Consider the following 16,260-nt stretch of genomic DNA (forward strand, 5'->3'; position numbering starts at 1 on the left):
TACCGCGGTACTCCCACAGACAAGCCTGTGCCAGAGCAGCATAGCCCCCTGGACAGACTGACCTCCACCCGGGAAAAAAAGAGAAACTGAGTAATAAGCAATAAGAACAGTTAAGACACGCTGGAAAGAGGGTGGGGTGCCCTGAGCGCTGAAGACTGGGGGAAGGGAATCCTTCCCGAGACTGTAAATAAACAAGCCCGGCGGGCTGGAGAGGCTCTGGCAGGAGCGGGGCGCGCACCCAGCAACCAGGAGCGGGAAAGCTTGTGAGAGTGGCTGAGGGAGGAAAACTCCACAGGACAGGAGGGAAGACCCACTTCCCACGTGAACTGTAAATAAACATGGCGGCCAGCAGGAGCAGCAGCACCGCCCAGTAAGCAGGAGCAGGAAAGCTTCTGAAAGTAGCAGTGGGAGGAAAACTTCAGAGGAGAGGGGGGAAGACCCACCTCCCACATGAACTGTAAATAAACACGCAGGCCTGACAACACGGGGGCAGTGTCACCATTCCCAGTGCTTGGAAAGGGGAAAGCCTGCAGCAGAGGCTCCCGCACAGGAGAACTCTGAGCAAACAAAGCCTGTGGGACCAGGTGAGTGCTAGCTCACCCCAGAGATCTGCATAAATAATGCCGCCAGCTACAGCAGGCTGAGAGCAGCAGGCAGGCAAGCCACAGTTGCAGATAACACTCTCAGAACTGTCTCCAGACGCTTTTTTTTCTTTTTCTCCCTACCTTTGATGAGAGAACATCCGAATTACACCTGCAAGTCGAAAAACTTACTGAAACTGTATTGCATTTGAACTTGGGACACTTGGTGGGGCTTTGTGTGTGTGTGTGTGTGTGTGTGTGTGTGAGTGTGTAGTTTTGTTCTACTTTATGCATACCCTTTGATGAGACAACTACAGAACAACATCTGAGGCACCAACTCCAGGACTGGAGATTGAGATGGACACCCAAATTATTAAGACTGAAACTGCATTGCATATAAACTTGGAAGTTTTTTGGTTTTTTTTTTTAATTTTCTATTTTCCATTTTATTTTAATTCATTTTTATATATAGATATTTCTTTCATTTACTTATTTTTTATTTTATTTATCTTTGATTTTCAATCCTCTCTGTCTCTCTAATGTCTGTTCAGCTTACTGTCGATTAGTACACTAACACTCCCTGTTTATACCTTTGAAACTCTCTTGTCTGATACCTTGTTCTGCTTTCTCCCTCTTGTCTATTTGTTTTCCCCTTTTCTTTAACTTCTTGCTTTCCATCTCAGCTCACCTTTCCATTCTAAATATTACCATTGTTATTATTACAAGCTGGAAAATACCTCATTGCACACAGTACAGGGACAGTAACAACACCAAGGACAATGACGGGAAGACAGAAAAAACAGGGAAACCAGTTTCCCCCCAGCAAAAAATTAGTACAGGAACCAGAGGGGAATGAAGAGAACAGAAACTCAGATCCAGACTCCAACAAAATGAAGATAAACTATGCCAAAGGACCCAAAGAAGCCAACAAGAATAATTTAAAAGAAGACATACTACAAGTGCTCAATGAGAATTTTATAGAGATGATACTGGATAGGGTCAACCAAAATGTACAGGAGACACTCAAGAAATTCCAAGACAATAAAAATAGAGAATTTGAAAAAGCAAAAGAAGAAATAAAGGAAACTATAGAAGCACTGTATAAACACCAAAGTGAAAGAGAGAACACAATGAATAAACAGATAAATGAACTCAGGACAAAAATAGACAACATTAAAGAAGAAAACTGCCAGGATATGGAAAACCTCAGAAAAAAGAACGAAATAGAACTGCAAAACAAAACGGAAGGCCAATCCAGCAGAATAGAACAAACAGAAGACAGAATTTCAGAACTTGAAGATGAAATGGTAATTAAAGGAAAAACCGAAGAACTATTAATTAAACAACTCAAGACCTGTGAAAAGAAAATGCAAGAACTCACTGACTCCATCAAAAGACCAAACTTGAGAATCATGGGCATCGAAGAAGGAGAAGAGGTGCAAGCGAAGGGAATGCGTAATATATTCAACAAAATAATAACGGAAAATTTCCCAAATCTAGAGAAAGATATTCCCATACAGATGCAAGAGGCCTCCAGGACACCAAACAGACCAGATCAAAATAGAACTACTCCACGACATATCATCATTAAAACAACAAGTTCAGAAACTAAGGAAAGAATATTGAAGGCTGTAAGAGAGAAAAAACAAGTAACATACAAAGGTAAACCCATCAAAATCACAGCAGACTTCTCAACAGAAACATTAAAAGCAAGAAGAGCGTGGGGTGAGATCTTCCGGGCACTGAATGAAAATGACTTCAACCCCAGGATACTCTACCCAGCAAAACTATCATTCAAAATAGATGGAGCAATAAAAGTCTTCCATGATAAGCAGAAACTAAAACAATATGTGACCACAAAGCCACCATTACAAAAGATTCTGGAAGGGATCCTGCACACAGAAAGTGACACCCAACTTAACCATGAAAAGGCAGGCAGCACCAAACCACAGGATAAGAAAAAGCAAGACAGTAGAGAGTAACATCAAGTTAGGTACACACAATCAAACCTTCAAACAACTAAGACAACTAAATGGCAGGAATCACCACATACCTATCAGTACTAACGCTTAATGTTAATGGACTTAATTCACCCATCAAAAGACACCGTTTCACAAAATGGATTAAAAAAGAAGATCCAACAATTTGTTGCTTACAGGAGACTCATCTCACCAACAGAAATAAGCATATGCTTAGGATGAAAGGCTGGAAGAAGATTTACCAAGCCAATGGCCCCCAAAAACAGGCAGGACTAGCAATACTTATGTCTGACAAAGTAGACTTCAAACCTACATTGATCAAACGAGATGAAGAAGGACATTCCATACTAATAAAAGGGGAAATAGACCAAAAGGAAATAATAATCATCAATCTGTACGCACCCAATGTCAACGCACCCAATTTCATCAAACATACCCTGAAAGACCTAAAAGCATATATAAACGCCAACACAGTGGTCGTGGGAGACATTAACACCACATTATCATCAATAGATAGGTCATCCAAACAAAAACTCAATAAAGAAATCCAAGATCTAAAATATGCAATAGATCAAATGGACCTAGTAGATGTCTACAGAACATTTCATCCAACCTCTACACAATATACATTCTTCTCAGCAGCCCATGGAACCTTCTCCAAAATAGATCATATCCTAGGGCACAAAGCAAGCCTCAGCAAATATAAGAAAATAGAAATAATACCGTGCATACTATCTGACCACAATGCAGTAAAAGTAGAACTCAACAACAAAAGTAAAGACAAAAAACATGCAAACAGCTGGAAACTAAATAACTCCTTACTTAATGAAGAATGGATCATTGATAAAATAAAAGAGGAAATTAAAAAGTTCCTGGAAGTCAATGAAAATGAAAACACAACCTACCAGACCCTATGGGACACATCTAAGGCAGTCTTGAGAGGAAAGTTTATAGCCATGAGTGCATGTATTAAAAAGATTGAAAGATCCCAAATCAATGACCTAATGATACATCTCAAACTCCTAGAAAAACAAGAACAAGCAAATCCCAAAACAAATAGAAGGAGAGAAATAATAAAAACAAGAGCTGAAATCAACGAAATAGAAACCAAAAATACCATACAAAGAATTAATGAAACAAAAAGTTGGTTCTTTGAAAAAATAAACAAGATCGATAGATCCCTGGCAAACCTGACTAAAATGAGGAGAGAAAAAACCCGAATTAGTAGAATCAGGAATGCAAAAGGGGAGATAACAACAAACACCATGGAAGTCCAGGAAATCATCAGAGACTACTTTGAGAACCTATATTCAAATAAATTTGAAAATCTAAAAGAAATGGACAGATTTCTAGATACATATGATCATCCAAAACTGAACCAAGAGGAAATTAATCACCTGAATAGACCTATAACACAAAATGAAATTGAAGCAGCAATCAAGAGTCTCCCCAAAAAGAAAAGTCCAGGACCTGATGGATTCTCTGCTGAATTCTATCAGACCTTTAAAGAAGAACTGATACCAAACCTCCTTAAACTGTTCCACAAAATAGAAAGGGAAGGAAAACTGCCAAACACATTTTATGAAGCCCATATTACTCTTATCCCAAAACCAGGCAAAGACACCTCCAAAAAGGAGAACTACAGGCCAATCTCCTTAATGAACATTGATGCAAAAATCCTCAAAAAAATAATGGCAAACCGAATTCAGCAACACATCAAAAAGATTATTCACCACGACCAAGTAGGCTTCATCCCAGGAATGCAGGGGTGGTTCAACATACGAAAATCAATAAACGTAATAAACCACATTAACAGAAGCAAAGACAAAAACCACGTGATCATCTCAATAGATGCAGAAAAAGCCTTTCATAAGATCCAACATCATTTCATGATAAAAGCTCTAAGAAAGCTAGGAATAGAAGGAAAGTTCCTCAACATTATAAAAGCTATATATGACAAACCTACAGCCAGCATTATACTTAAGGGAGAAAAACTAAAACCATTCCCTCTGAAATCAGGAACCAGACAAGGATGCCCACTATCTCCACTCCTATTCAACATAGTACTGGAATTCCTAGCCAGAGCAATTAGGCAAGAAGAAGGAATAAAAGGAATACAAATAGGTAAAGAAACTGTCAAAGTATCCCTATTTGCAGATGACATGATCCTATACCTTAAAGACCCAAAAAACTCTACTCAGAAGCTTCTAGACATCATCAATAGCTATAGCAAGGTAGCAGGATATAAAATCAACATAGAAAAATCATTAGCATTTCTATACACTAACAATGAGCAAACTGAAAAAGAATGTATGAAAACAATTCCATTTACAATAGCCTCAAAAAAAATCAAATACCTAGGTGTAAACCTAACAAAAGATGTGAAAGACCTCTACAAGGAAAACTATACACTTCTGAAGAAAGAGATTGAGGAAGACTATAGAAAGTGGAGAGATCTCCCATGCTCATGGATTGGTAGAATCAACATAGTAAAAATGTCGATACTCCCAAAAGTAATCTACATGTTTAATGCAATTCCCATCAAAATTCCAATGACATTCATTAAAGAGATTGAAAAATCTACTGTGAAATTTATATGGAAACACAAGAAGCCACAAATAGCCAAGGCAATACTCAGTCAAAAGAACAATGCAGGAGGTATCACAATACCTGACTTCAAACTATATTACAAAGCAATAACAATAAAAACAGTATGGTACTGGCACAAAAACAGACATGAAGACCAGTGGAACAGAATAGAGGACCCAGATATGAAGCCACACAACTATAAGCAACTTATCTTTGACAAAGGAGCTAAAAATATACGATGGAGAAATAGCAGCCTCTTCAACAAAAACTGCTGGGAAAACTGGTTAGCAGTCTGCAAAAAACTGAAACTAGATACATGTATATCATCCTATAACAATATTAACTCAAAATGGATCAAGGATCTTAATATCAGACCCCAAACTGTTAAGTTGATACAAGAAAGACTAGGAAATACTCTGGAGTTAGTAGGTATAGGTAAGAATTTTCTCAATGAAACCCCAGCAGCACAGCAACTAAGAGATAGCATAGATAAATGGGACCTCATAAAACTAAAAAGCTTCTGTTCATCAAAAGAAATGGTCTCTAAACTGAAGAGAATACCCACAGAGTAGGAGAAAATATTTGCCAACTATACATCAGACAAAGGACTGATAACCAGAATATACAGGGAACTTAAAAAACTAAATTCTCCCAAAACTAATGAACCAATAAAGAAATGGGCACGTGAACTAAACAGAACTTTCTCAAAAGAAGAAATTCAAATGGCCAGAAAACACATGAAAAAATGCTCACCATCTCTAGCAATAAAGGAAATGCAAATTAAAACCACGCTAAGATTCCACCTCACCCCTGTTAGAATAGCCATCATCAGCAACACCACCAACAACAGGTGTTGGCGAGGATGCGGGGAAAAAGGAACCCTCTTACACTGTTGGTGGGAATGTAGACTAGTACAACCACTCTGGAAAAAAATTTGGAGGGTACTTAAAAAGCTGGACATCGATCTAGCATTTGATCCAGCAATACCACTCTTGGGGATATACCCAAAAGACTGTTACTCCAGAGGCACCTGCACATCCATGTTTATTGCGGCACTATTCACAATAGCCAAGTTATGGAAACAGCCAAGATGCCCCACCACTGACAAATGGATTAAGAAAATGTGGTATCTATACACAATGGAATTTTATGCAGCCATGAAGAAGAACGAAATGTTATCATTCGCTGGTAAATGGATGGAATTGGAGAACATCATTCTGAGTGAGGTTAGCCTGGCCCAAAAGACCAAAAATCGTATGTTCTCCCTCATATGTGGACATTAGATCAAGGGCAAACACAACAAGGGGATTGGACTATGAGCACATGATAAAAGCGAGAGCACACAAGGGAGGGGTGAGGATAGGTAAGACACCTAAAAAACTAGCTAGCATTTGTTGCCCTTAACGCAGAGAAACTAAAGCAGATACCTTAAAAGCAACTGAGGCCAATAGGAAAAGGGGAACAGTACTAGAGAAAAGGTTAGATCAAAAAGAATTAACCTAGAAGGTAACACCCACGCACAGGAAATCAATGTGAGTCAATACCCTGTATAGCTATCCTTATCTCAACCAGCAGAAACCCTTGTTCCTTCCATTATTGCTTATACTCTCTCTACAACAAAATTAGAAATAAGGGCAAAATAGTTTCTGCTGGGTATTGAGGGGGGGAGAGGGAGGGGGTGGAGTGGGTGGTAAGGGAGGGGGTGGGGGCAGGGGGCAGAAATGAACCAATCCTTGTATGCACATATGAATAATAAAAGAAAAATGAAAAAAAATAGAAAAGAGCAAGAAGGGAATGAAAGCATCCCCTTGAGGTGACAGGTGGAAATGTTTTGTTTCTCTGGAATGCAAGTGACAAGATGTAGACCACTGCAGAGGTACTTCTTGCATGAAGGGCACCCTGTTGACAGCAGGATAAACAGGAATGGTCCCAGATCAACCATGTTCCATTGCTTACAAATCCAGAGAATAAGATGCTCAGAGATATCCATGCACTTTGCACCTGATCTGAGACACAAACACATATACCATGTACCTAAACTCATGTTGGCTGTTGTGTGTCAGCTGACCTTGGACAAAATCCATGTGTGACTTACTTGCCTCTACTTTGGGATGCCTGGGCTGGGGTGAGAAAGGAGGCTGAGGGCACAGCTGCCTAGTGACTGGCTGGAATCACCCTTGGAGACATTGGGACTATATTCTCTGGTTTTTGCATCTCAGTCCATTTGAAAATTTTGGGGAGCCTTCCATCAGATGTGTCCTGTTTTGGGGCAATGGTTCATGGTGGTCATGGAGGAAAAGAAAATGAGAGTAGGATGGGGTCAGGAAAGGAGAGAAAAGAAACAGACACAGAGACACAGAGAAAGAGACAGAGTTTAGGTCAAGAAGACAGACAGAGTGGCTGAGTTAAGAAAGGTTTTATTATTGGGTAATTTCCAAGAGACATTTGAGGGTTTGGGGCCTGATGGAGGCAGGCAAGCAGCTGCTGGGTTGTACTGTGCCTCTTCTTTTGACATTGTATTATTTGCACAGCAGTGTTCAGGCAGCCTGACTTTTGAGTGAGTGTTGGGGACCCTCCCAGCTGTGACGTGGCCTGACACCAAGAAGCTGGCCTTCAGTGTCCAAGTCCCATTGCACTGTGGGGAAGGGTTTGTGTCAGCACAGGTACGGATCCATGTGTGCGCTGATGACCAGAGGGCTTCTGCAGCGGCTGCGTACTGCAGCCACGGCATAAAACACACGAGTCTTCACAAGCACGCACACCTGCGGAGGCCTGTCCGCTCCCGAGAAGTCGGCTGTAATGCGGGAATCCACGGTGGGAGCCTGGGCCCAGAGAGTGAGGTGGGTGCGTTTCTGTCCTGTGGCACCCGGCTGCACTCCAGGGTGACCTGTCCTTGTCTGGGATGGGCGGGGGAGACTCTGCGTGCTGGGCACCCTCCCCGGAGACAAGGAGCAGGGATGAGGTCTTGCAGTTTGAGGGTAGGATTTGCACACACCCGCAGCCTGGGGGTCCCCCTCGTTTGCCCCCTCCCCCCTAGATGTGTGTTGAGAGTACCGAGCAAACCCCAGGTGAGAATGTCTCCCCGTGGGCAGTGAGCCGGCCAGGTGGCCGTCATTTGCCCTAGGCATGTGGCCAAAGGTTTGGCCAGGGAAGCCCTTCCTTGGGCCTGAGGGCAGGCTGCCTGGAGGGGGCGCAGTTGCCTTCTTGTGGCTGAGGCCTGGGCAAAGGGGGCCCACCCCGTTGGGGTCCCTGGACTGCAGAGGCCAGCCAGGGAGGAGCTGTAGGTGCCAAGAGGCTGTCCCGAGGTGCCAAGTCAGTGAACCAACATCTTGGAGCATGGAGGAAAGTGCTTGACGTTTTTTTCTTTAGCAAGGTGCGGAGGGAGTGCTGTGTGTGGTGGTGGTGGGGAGGAAGGTTGGTATTTTTGGTGCAATACTGCCAATCAAGTGGGACTTGGGACTTGTTTGAGCTCTGTGGTGGAGTTGTGCGGGGCCAGGGGGACTGTGGTCCAGGCAGGACAAGGGTGGTTGCTCCTGGAGGGTGACGGGTTCTGTGATGGCATGGAGGAATGCCATAGCCCATGGCGGAGGTGACCTGTCATTGATTCAGACTGTGGCTGGGCCAGAAGTGGGCAGCAGGTTGAGGTTGCCATCCAATGTGTTCGGCATTTTCTACAGAGTCATATTCTGGTTTCTGGTTGTGGTACTATCAAGTTGACTGTAAGTGTTATATTTGGGTGTGAGTGTATACCCAAGATCTGTAGGTATTCTCCCTGTGTCCTCTCTGGACCTGCCCTGCTATCTCTCTGTCACCAGTTCTTCTGGGATTCTCAGAGGTCTGCCCTCAATGGTCCATCCCTCAACAGAATTTGTGCTTGGGGCTGGTGGGGTGGCTCAAGTGGTAGAATGCCTGCCTAGCAAGCGTGATGCCCCGAGTTCAACTTGCAGTACCACCAAAAGTAAATAATAAAAGAATTTGTGCTTGGATTGTGATATGTAAAATTTAGATTTCTGCTTTTTGGCTATGTTGCCTTTTGTGTGAGCTACCTTGGGGCATTGAGCTAGAATGGCTTACATTAACGCCCCATCTCTCCATGTGTCAAGTCATTCCTGCCCCTAGAAATGGAAGTCAAGAAGGCATCAAGATATCCTGCATAACTGTTTATAATAGCCAAATTATGGAATCAGCCTAGGTGACCATCAATGGATGTATGGATAAAGAAAATACGGTATATATACACAACGGGGTATTATTCAGCCATAAAGTAGAAAGATCATGTCATTTAAAATGATATGAAAATAAAAAGGAGACTATTAGGTATATGGAAGGAGAAGAGAGAAAGGGAATTAAAAAGGGTGATAGTGGGGATGGATATGATGAAAGTATTTTATATGTATATGGAAATGTCACAATGAAACACATTACTTAATACAAGTAATGTATGTTAATAAAAAGTCCCTGTGTAAAGTCCTCTATTACTGAGTTTACAAGCCCCCTGCCTAACTCCCCAATCCCACCTCCATTCTTGTAATTTAGCCCAGTCCAAGTCTGAGAGCATTGTTCTCTCAGATTTCCCCCAATCCCCACAGTGTCTTTCCCAATGATTGGAGAGAGAGAACCCCTCTCCTTTCTCCTTAGTGTGTACTTGGCATCTTTGTCTGGATCTAGGAACTCAATTAGAAGAGCTGATTAGCAAGAGAAAGGCATAACATTTTTATTACTTTTACATATACATGGGACATGTACACGGGGATCTCCACAAGACAGTGAAGGGATGACTGACAGGACAAATGGATCTTTGAACTAAGGTAGTGAAATCTAAGGATGCTACTTAGTTGGAGATAGGGATGATGTAGACACTAGTGGAAGATAATGGTTAATTTAATGAGTTTCTTTATTCAGGCTAATTGCAGCCCTAATGACCAGCTCTGATTATCAAGGCTATATTTTAGCCTTGGACATTCCTCCCAAAAAATCTTTATGGCTTGCTGCAAGTACAAGAAGATAGACACATGGCCCCTATTGTTTTGTTTCTTGTTGTTTTAGGTAGAATCACTTTTAAGTTTTATTTTTGACTTATTTATTAATAAAACAAGGGGATTTAATTGTGATAATTCCATACATGCATCCAGTATACCTCCATTTCTTTTAAAAAATCATTAGCACATATTAATTATACAAGACAATGGGTTTTATTGTGGCATTTTCATACATGCATATAACATACTTTGATGATATTCACACCCCCTCTATTACCCTTTCTTATACCCTCATCCTCCCTTTTCTCTTTCCACATCCCTTTTATTTTCATCCCCATCTGCTCAATTCCACATGGGAGAAAATGTGCCATACTTGTCTAAATCTGACTTATTTTGCTTAATATAATAAACTATAGGTCAAACAACCCATTTTTCTGCAAACAACATTATTTCATTCTTTATGGCTTTTATGACACATACCCCTTAGTGAAATTATAATTCCTCAAGTGATTTCAGCCTGAAAAAACCAATTTACCAATTCAGCAAATTCTTTTGCCTTAACTCCTTCATTTCTGTAGTCTGAAACTTAGAAATTTCAAACATTAAAAGCTAAGGTGAAGGCTGGATGCATGGCTCAAGTGGTAGAGTACCTGCCTGGCAAGCATGAAGCCCTGAGTTCAGGCTTCTATATGGTGTAAGTAAACTGGTAGTATGAAACATTTCTCCAGAAACAAACGTTAGAGCTGGAGGTGGCTCAAGCAGTAGAGTGCCTGACTAGCAAGCACAAAGCCCTGAGTTTAAACCTCAGTACTGCCAGAATGGAGAGAAGGGAAGAAAGGAAGTGAAGAAAGGAAGGGAGAGAAGGAAAAAAATTAGGATTCAGTATAAATTATATGTAAATAAAATCTCAAAACAATGAATAGGGCTAGGTGAAAATTTAATAAAAAGCTCTACTGCCATTTTCTTTTTTCTTTCTTCTTTGCTCCCATTCTGGAGTCTCTGGTGTATTAAACTAGCACTCTACCACTGAGGACATCCCTAGCCGTTTTCTTTACCTCTTCCAATACTACAGAAAAATCTTAAAGGAGAAAAAACATTTTAGTTTTGTAACAGTGTACTTTCTATATTAATGTTTTAGAAACTTATTTTAATTTGAGCCAATTTGATAACACAGAAAATTTTACAAGATATATCATTTATAAACCTTTTACAACTTTTTATATATCTCTTGAAACAAACTTTAAATAAACTTTAAATAACTATAATAAAACTATTTTTAATAAACTACTTAAAAACAAATTCTACATCCATCTTATTTTTCTTTTATGCTTTGCAGTTATTTTCCTTATTTTTAGTTTTTATTGCCTATAGTAATTAGAACTTTGTTATTAATAGGATTCAGTGTGATATTCTCATGTACATATACAGTGTTCTACAGAGCCAGAGTAGCAGGTGTCAAGGTAGTATATTTCTCTTACTATGCCTTAATTTCAGGTCTCTGGATTTTACAAGGTCACTACATAAACATGCAGCTATATACCTGCTGTATACCTGTTGTACAACTCTAAGAGTATAGTTATGAGATTTAGGAAAATGGTTCAAAGTAAATATACCTCTTATATATACTTAATTTTCTCATTTTTAGGTCAAACTCACATTTTTATGACCTTAAACCCTTCTAGAGGTAAAAATTGTGTATCTGTGTTATAGTTAATGTTAAAAGAATGGCTGTTTCAATTAGACCAATAATATTTTAAGACCACTCATTGCCTGGATCTAGAAACAATTAATACAAGAGTTGATTAACAAGAAAAAAATGTAAAAGTTTTAATTTTACATGTACATGTGATCTTCACAAGAGAATGAAGCCTGAAGAAATAACCAAACCATAATGCTTGTATACATTTTATTTTTGGTGGGACTGGGGTTTGAACTTGGGGCTTTGCACTACCACTTAAGCCACTCCACCAGTCTGCTTTTATATATTTTAGACAAAAAAAAAAAAAAAATAAACATGTGAAGGAATGATAGGACGAACAGATTTCTGGACTTGGGAAGAAAATTCTGGGGATATTACCAAGAGAGATGAGGGAGGGAAAATAGAAGCTAGTGGAAGATAAAAAGTTTCTTGAGAGTTTGTTTATTTAGGTTCACTGTAACCTCAGTTGTCAGTATCAGGTCATCAAGGCTACTTTCCATTTTGGGTAAATGAAGGACACTGCACTCAAAAGAATCTTTATGGCTTGCTACATGTAGGAAAACATAGGCCAAAATGGCCTCTTCTGAAGTTACACTTCCCCAAGTGATGCCAGTTTGAGAAATTTGATGGTGATACATGGGGCTGGAAAACAGGGCATCATTGAACTGTTCCCAATCACAACTGCACAAGCAAAATAAACCTGAGTCAACTGACTCTCCAGGATGATTGCCTTTTGGACTTATAGTTCCCAAATAGGTATCAACAGCACCCTCTGTCCTATGGGAAAAGATGCAGTGAATGACATCACTGTGCACCATTGCTACATCATTTCCTAGTGAGTTTTCTACTGAATATCATGTTCATAGCTCTCTGAGCTCACGTCTGAATATTACATGGAACAGTTCACTTCTTAGGTAGAAGTGTTGCTTTCACAGGGACACCAACTAATAACTTAAGGTAGGATGAATCCCTGGGTTCCCCTTTTTCTTGTGCCATTGTCTCTCTTCTGTCATTATGAAGAAAAACCCAGTGAACACCCACATCCAGATTAAGGGCTCAGGATCATACCTGTGAAAGAGTAGACCATTGTGGGAACAGCACTGACAGGTAAAATCAGGTGAGAAGACAGGGATATGTCATACTGGATTCACTACAGGAGTCTCAGGAAAACACTCTCTATTGAGTGCCCCAGGTTGGAAGTCCATGGGAGGAAAAGAATCCAGTGCCTGTATGCAGTCATTTGAATTTGATGAGAACCTGTGGTTTTGCATCCCATTATATGAAGTTCTACATGAAATTATGGTTGTGCTATTCCCTCAAAATCCACTCATTAATTTACTTGTATACAAATGCTTGCATATGTGCAGACACACATGTACACATTCGTGTTCTTATTTGTATACAAATATATGCGTGTATACGTTCCACTTTTTCTTTTACTTCTCCTAAAACCATCATGACAGTGCCGCTCCCACACTCCAAGCGCCCAAGGAGCACCGACTTGGTGGGTGCCAAAGCACGCCCTTGCTTCCGGACACGCCCACTCTCCTTGGGCTGCGCGGGGCAAGGGAAGAATGACCTCCCGGCCAGCGGGGAGCTCACCGAGACTCTCAGCTAGGAAGTTTGCCAAGGAAGCCCGCAGCAATCCCACAGCCAAACCTACTGGTGGTCCTGCCAGGCTGTCAACGTCTCTTGGCCAGGGGCCAAAGGAAGGACAAGAGTCCAAAAGCACCTGTCTGTTCCCACGAATGGGGTGGGAAGGTAGACATCCACCCTCAGTGGCTCCCGGTGTCATGGCCGCACTATGCCATGCCTCCCGGAATGGGGGCCGGGGTGTGGGGGTGAGAGGGGGGCCTTTATCTATACAGAATTCCTGTGGCTTCCACAACCCTTTACCGAGCGGAGGGTCCTTCTTCCCTGCTGTACTGTCTTCCTGCTCACCCAGTCGCCAGATACCACAGGAACCCCCTGCCACCCTCAACACAACACGATGCACGTACAGAAGACACATGGATGGAGCCGGGGTGCGACTCAGTGGTACGGCTTGACGGTGACCTGCCCAAGATCCTGGGATGCATGCCTCCTACTGCAGGCAAAACCAAAACCAAAACCAAACCCAAACAGGAGAGGGACAGGGTGGCACGGGGCAACAGACTGAGAGATGGAGAAAGAGAAATGCCAGACAGAGAGGAGGCGGCAGACAGAGAGAGAGAAACGAGAGCGAGCCCGAGTGAGAGAGTGGGAAGGACAAGCCATTCAGGTCAAGTCTCTAGGGAAGGGGATGCGTTCCTCCACACCGGGAACAGCCGTGACAGCGGGCCAGTGACAAAAGAGCTCCAGCCGGTGAGCCATTCATGGAAGCGGAGGGGCAGTGCGCAGCAGAGAACCACGGGGTCGGGGGACACATTTGGGTCCCTCCACCTCCTGGTTTCCCTCGCAAGTGTGTCCCCAGCAAGCTGCGAAAGGCCTGGCCCTGTGGGCGGACTCCACTGCAGAGACAGCCTGGAATCCCTCTCAGACATGGCGGCCTCCTGCCTGCAGCAGAGCCTGTGCTTCCTGTGTCCTGGTTCGCCAGGCCCGCTGGCCCTGTGGCCCGGGCCTGGGCTCGCCACTGGCGCTCGCACAGCTCCAGGAGGACCCTGGTCCCCTCCGCCTAGGTTTCTCCCCGGGCCTCCCCCGGACTTTTCACAGTCCTGGGGCACCCGCCCTTGCCCTGCGTGGACCACAGTCCCTCAATGTCCACCCCCCCATCACCTCACCCCCCCCACACACACACACACACAACTCCCCCACAGAGCTCAAGCAAGTCCCAAGACTCGGCGGATCGGCAAACGAGTTCCGCTTGATGGCAGTATTGCACCAAAAATGCCAACGTGCCCTTCCTCCCCTCAGCGCTCCCTCCGCCCTTTGCTGAGGAAAAAACGCCAAGCACTTTCCTCCATGCTCCAAGATGGCGGCTCACTGACTTGGCATCTCGGGACAGCCCTTGGGCACCTACAGCTTCTCCCTGGCTGGCCTCTGCAGTCGCAGGGACCCCAACGGGATGGGGGTCCCTTTGCCCAGGCCTCAGCCACAAGAAGGCAATGGCGCCCCCTCCAGGCAGCCTGCCCCCAGGCCCAAGGAAGGGCTTCCCTGGCCAAACCTTTGGCCACATGCCTAGGGCAAATGATGGCCACCTGGCCGGCTCACTGCCCACGGGGAGACATTCTCACCTGGGCTTTGCTCTGCCTTCTCAACACACACGTCGAGAGGCGGGGTGGGGGTGGGGGTGTGGGGTAAGGTAAGAGGGGGACCCCTAGGCCACAGGTGTGTGCAAATCCTACCCTCAAACTGCAAGACCTCATCCCTGCTCCTTGTCTCCGGGGAGGGTGCCCAGCACGCAGAGTCTCCCCCGCCCATCCCAGACAAGGACAGGTCACCCTGGAGTGCAGCCGGGTGCCACAGGACAGAAACGCATCCGCCTCACTCTCTGTGGGCCCAGGCTCCCAACCGTGGCTTCCCGCATTACAGCCGACTTCTCGGGAGCGGACAGGCCTCCGCAGGTGTGTGTGCTTGTGAGGACTCGTGTGTTTTGTGCCTTGGCCCCGCGGGACGCAGTCGCTGCGGAAGCCCTCCGCCCGGCCTGTGCCGACACGAACCCTTCCCCATAGTGCAAGTGGACTTGGAAGTTGCAGGCCAGCTTCTTGGTGTCGGGCCACGTCACAGCTGGGAGGGTCCCCAACACCCGCTCAACACTCAGGCTGCCTGCACCCTGCTCTGCAAGTAATACAGTGTCCAAAGAAGAGGCACAGCACAGCGCAGCAGCTGATTGCCGCCCTCCTTCGGGCCCCGCACCTCCAAATAGCTCTTTCACAAGGCTCAGACACGACACTTTGCCCACCCAGCAATTCTGGAGCAATTCTGGCTTTGTGTGACCAAAACTGTCTTGGTGTCTCGTTCTACTCTCCGGCCCTTCTGCTCTACCTGCATCTAGCCCTCTCTCCCTCAGCTCACTGGACGTGGGGAGACGGCCTTCTCTTTCCGCTGTCTTCCTCCCGCATCCTTCGCCCTCCCGCCCTCACTCAACCCCGTGCCCCTCTCTGGGTCTCTCTCTGTCTCTGTTGGCTCACCCTCGTCTTCTTCCAGGACCATCATTAGGGAACCCCTTGTGACAGGAGCGGACACGTGCGACGGACGCCTGTCAGAAAAGTTAGAAAGGGAGAGGAGAGCAAGGCAAGGACACCATGAGAGCAGCCCACCTACTGAGACCTCTGCCTCCTTCCTCACCCCAGCCCTTTGGGCAGAGCCAAAGGGCAGGCAAGCAAGTCCACTGCCAACTGCGTCCATCCCCTACCGGCCAGACCGGCCCGCGCCCAACAGGCGACCCACCCAGGCCTTAGGTACCCGGAGTGGGCACGGGTTGGGGCCTGGGCCTTGTGCTTGAGGCACCGGGT

The sequence above is a fragment of the Castor canadensis genome, chromosome X, assembly GCF_047511655.1.
Source record: "Castor canadensis chromosome X, mCasCan1.hap1v2, whole genome shotgun sequence".
Taxonomy (NCBI): Eukaryota; Metazoa; Chordata; class Mammalia; order Rodentia; family Castoridae; genus Castor; species Castor canadensis.